The following is a 4,784-nucleotide window of genomic DNA, read 5'->3' on the forward strand; positions in this document are numbered from 1 at the left end:
TGCACATTAGGGAGTTTGAGGAAGTAGTTGCGACTTTTCATAGTCAAAATGCAACTGATGACATTGTGAGACTTAAGTTCTTTCCTTTCTCTTTGAAGGATAGAGCTAAGAGTTGGCTATACTCTTTGAGACCACGATCTATTGGGTCATGGAATGAGATGACTCAGGTCTTTTTTAATAAATACTTTCCCCAACATAAGACCAATGCTTTAAAAAGATAAATCTCCACCTTTGTACAAAAGGACAGTGAGACTTTGTATCAGTCTTGGGAGAGATTTAAGGAGCTATTGAGTATGTGTCCTCACCATGGGTATGAGAATTGGCGCTTAGTAAGCTATTTTTATAAGGGACTTACACCTAGAGAGCATCAATTTGTGGAGATGATGTGTAATGGTGAGTTCTTACAGAAAGATCCTGATGAAGCCATAGAATACCTCAATGAGCTTACTGAAAAAGCTCACACTTGGACTGGACCTAGTGCTACTGAGAGCACAAATAGGTCACGACCTGCAGGAAACCTAAATGGTGGTGGAATTTACCATCTCAGGGAAGAAGATAACCTAAAAGCTAAGGTTGAGATGCTCACTAGAGAGCTAGAGGCGTTGAAGACTAAGGACTTAAATCCAACACACGTGGCTAATCATGCAGAGTCTTTTGGACCATGTTTTGTGTGTGGTGGGGTAGATCACCTTGCCCAAGAGTGTCCCACATTGGCTGAGATGAGAGGAATATATGAGGAACAATGTAATGCCTTAGGTATGTACAAGAAGCCTTTTACACATTTCTCTGACACCTATAATCCGGGGTGGCGTAATCACCCCAATTTTAGCTGGAAGTCTGAAAACCAGCCACCTGCATAACCCCCTAGATCATATCCTACACCATATCATGCACCTTCATCTTCTAGGAGCCCCTTAGAAGATATTTTACATGCTTTTATTGAGGCACAAGGTAAGACTAACCAAAAGTTTGAATCTTTGATTACGCAGGTTGTTGAAGAAAATAAGGAGATAAAAAGCCAAGTGTCCAAATTGATGAGCTCCTTGAGTATGAATGAGCGAGGTAAGTTTCCTTCTCAAGCTCAATCCGTACCCCATGGTCAACACATGGCACAAGAGAATTTGAAGGATGCGAATGCCATTGTGACACGAAGTGGTAAGTCATTACACATCCCAACAACGAACAAATCAGAGGATGTGGAAGAGGATCAAAGCAATAAGGGTGCCGAGCTGCCCAAAGAAGCCGAGGTAATAAAGAGCCCAGTTAAGGTACCATTTTCTCAAGCTTTAAAACTGAATAAGCGAACTTTGGATCCTAACAATGAAATCTTGGAGAATCTCAAGCAGGTAAAAATTAACCTCCCTCTTTTGCATATTATTAAACAAGTTCCTACTTACACAAAAGTTCTTAAAGATTTGTGTACAGTCAAGAGGAAGCACCATGTTAAGAAGATAGCATTTCTGACAGAGCAAGTTAGTGCTCTAATTGAGCAGCGGATTCCTCCCAAGTACAAGGATCCTGGTTGCCCAACCATTGCATGCAGCATTGGAAATCATGAGTTTGGGCAAGCTTTGCTAGATTTAGGAGCTGGCGTGAATCTAATGCCATATTCTATTTATTTGCAGTTGGGGTTGGGAGAAATCAAACCAACCACTGTGGTATTACAATTGGCTGACCGTTCAGTCAAAGTACCCCGTGGTGTGGTAGAGGATGTTCTAATTCAAATTGATAAATTTTATTATCCTGTTGATTTCCTAATCCTTGACACTAGCTCTGTTGTTGATACTACTTCTAAAATTCCTGTGATTTTAGGTAGGCCTTTCCTTGCCACTGCTAATGCTCTTATTAATTGCAGGAATGGGCTCATGAAGCTTTCTTTTGGAAACATGACTCTCGAGGTGAATATCTTCCATATTGCAAGACAGCCAGAAGATGATGACGAGAGCCACCAGACATACATGATTGATTCACTCATAGAAAAGGGAGTTTCTATAGCTCATGATTTTGACCCCCTTGAGTATTTTCTTGTTAAGTCTGAGTTTGATTCTATCAGTAATCCATCTGATGTAGTTGATATTTGTGATATCTTTGATAGAACTCAGGATTATGGCACTCGGGCCTAGCAACCGAAGTTTAAGGAGTTGCCTGAGATAGAGGAAAAGCAAATTCCTTCAAGTGTGGAAGCACCCAAAGTTGAACTGAAACCTCTGCCTAAGGGTTTAAAGCATGTTTTCCTTGGTCCAGGTGATACTTTTCCTGTTATTATCTCATCTGAATTGTCTGAGTCTCAAGGTGAGAAATTAATTCGGATCCTAAGTGAGCATAAGTCAGCCTTAGGTTGGAGCATTGCTAATATAAAAGGTGTTAGTCCCCTGGTCTGTTCTCATAAAATTAATTTGGAGGAAGGAACTAGCCCTCGTAGAGACCCCTAGCGTAGGCTTAATCCTACTATGAAAGAAGTGGTGAAAAATAAAGTGTTGAAACTATTAGATGCAGGAATCATATATCCTATTGCTGATAGTAAATGGGTAAGTCCTACACAGGTTGTTCCTAAGAAGTCAAGTGTTACTGTGGTGAAGAATGACCTGGGAGAGCTAGTCCCTACAAAACTTGTGACTGGGTGGCGGATGTGCATTGATTATAGAAAATTAAATGCTGCCACCCGGAAAGACCATTTTCCTCTCCCTTTTATTGATCAAATTCTTGAGCGTGTGGCTGGTCATCCTTTCTATTGTTTCTTGGATGGTTATTCTAGTTATTATCAAATTGAAATTGCATTAGAAGACCAGGATAAAATCACTTTCACTTGTCCTTTCGGTACTTATGCTTTTCGTAGAATGCCATTTGGATTGTGTAATGCACCTGCTACTTTTCAACGTTGCATGATGAGCATTTTTAGTGACATGGTTGAAAATTGCATGGAAGTTTTTATGGATGACTTGACTGTTTTTGGATCTACTTTTGATGCATGCTTATTGAATTTAGAGAGGGTGTTGACTCGCTGTGAGGAGAAGGAATTGGTTTTGAATTGGAAAAAATGCCACTTTATGGTACCTTCAGGTATTGTGTTAGGGCATATTATTTCTTCTAGGGGGATAGAGGTAGATCAATCTAAGATTGAATTAATCTCTAAGTTGCCTACACCTAGGACAGTAAAGGACGTGAGATCCTTTCTTGGTCATGCGGGCTTTTATAGGAGGTTCATACAGAATTTTTCCACCATATCTAGACCACTATGTGACCTCCTAACTAAAGATGCCCCATTTGAGTGGACACAAGATTGTCAAGAGGCCTTTAAAACGCTAATTGGCAAGCTTACCTCAGCACCCATAATGCAGCCACCTGATTGGACTTTACCTTTTGAGATTATGTGTGATGCAAGTGATTTTGCTGTAGGTGCTGTACTTGGACAACGAAGGGAGGGAAAGCCTTTTGTCATTTACTATGCTAGTAGAACTCTAAATAGTGCTCAGATGAATTACTCCACCACTGAAAAAGAGTTGCTAGCTGTAGTGTTTGCTTTGGATAAGTTTCGTGCTTACGTGATTGGTTCTCCTATTATTATTTTTACGGATCATGCAGCCCTTAATTACCTTCTTACAAAGAAGGATGCTAAGGCACGATTAATACGATGGATTTTACTTTTGCAGGAATTTGACTTCACCATCAAAGATAAGAAAGGAGTGGAGAACGTAGTGGCTGACCATCTCTCGAGGCTCACATTTGAGGACACATCTGACCACCTGCCAATTAGGGATGATTTTCTCGATGAGCATTTACTATCTATTACTTCTCTACCATGGTTTGCTCATATTGTGAATTATTTGGCTGCAGGTGAGATACCGGTGGATTGGAGCGCTCAGGACAAGAGGAAGTTCATAACTGAGGTACGTAATTTCTATTGGGATGATCCTTTTCTTTTCAAATACTGACCAAATTTTAAGGCATTGCATCCCTGATGAAGAGATTGCTAGCGTCTTGGAATTTTGTCACTCTCAAGCTTGTGGGGGCCACTTTTCAATGAAGAAAACCGCTGCAAAAATTCTGCAGTGTGGATTTTATTGGCCCACCATATTTAAGGATGCAAACATCTATTGTCGCTCATGTGAAAAGTGTCAAAAGTTAGGAGTTATATCCCGTCGTAATATGATGCCCTTAAACTCAATTTTAGTGATTGAAATTTTTGATTGTTGGGGCATTGATTTTATGGGACCATTTCCTCCTTCTTTTGGATATCAATATATTATTATGGCAATAGATTATGTGTCAAAATGGGTAGAGGCAGCAGCTTGCAGGAGCAATGATAATAGGACGGTAATCAAATTTCTCAAAGAGAATGTGTTATCTCGATTTGGTACACCACATGCTATCATTAGTGATCGGGGTACACATTTTTGCAACCGTTCTTTTGAGGCTTTGATGAAAAAATATGGGGTGGTACATAAGATCTCTACTGTCTACCACCCCCAGACAAGTGGACAGGTAGAACTTGCAAACAGGGAAATTAAGCAAATTTTAGAAAAAACGGTCAATCCAGATAGCAAAGATTGGTCTTTAAGACTAGTTGATGCGCTTTGGGCCTATCGTACAGCTTTCAAAACTCCCTTAGGTATGTCACCTTATAGGCTTGTTTTTGGGAAGCCTTGCCACTTACCTGTGGAGCTCGAGCATCGAGCTTATTGGGCCATCAAGCATTTCAATTTTGATATGGGAAAAGCAGGTAAGCTTAGAAAATTTCAGTTGACCGAGTTAGAGGAGTTGAGAAATGATGCTTATGAGAGCTC

At 40.3% G+C, this 4,784-nt stretch overlaps 1 non-coding gene and 1 pseudogene across 1 annotated transcript; one reads left to right on the top strand and one right to left on the bottom strand.

The window, feature by feature from the left end:
* Nucleotides 1-205: 205 nt before the first annotated feature.
* On the bottom strand, nt 206-313 carry LOC122290582. The gene has a single exon (XR_006236445.1). It is a non-coding gene; the product is annotated as a small nucleolar RNA R71 (small nucleolar RNA).
* Nucleotides 314-2,444: 2,131 nt separating this feature from the next.
* LOC122289656 lies at nt 2,445-4,476 on the top strand (annotated as a pseudogene).
* Nucleotides 4,477-4,784: the final 308 nt, after the last annotated feature.

This window comes from Carya illinoinensis, chromosome 12 (genome assembly GCF_018687715.1).
Source record: "Carya illinoinensis cultivar Pawnee chromosome 12, C.illinoinensisPawnee_v1, whole genome shotgun sequence".
Lineage (NCBI taxonomy): Eukaryota > Viridiplantae > Streptophyta > Magnoliopsida > Fagales > Juglandaceae > Carya > Carya illinoinensis.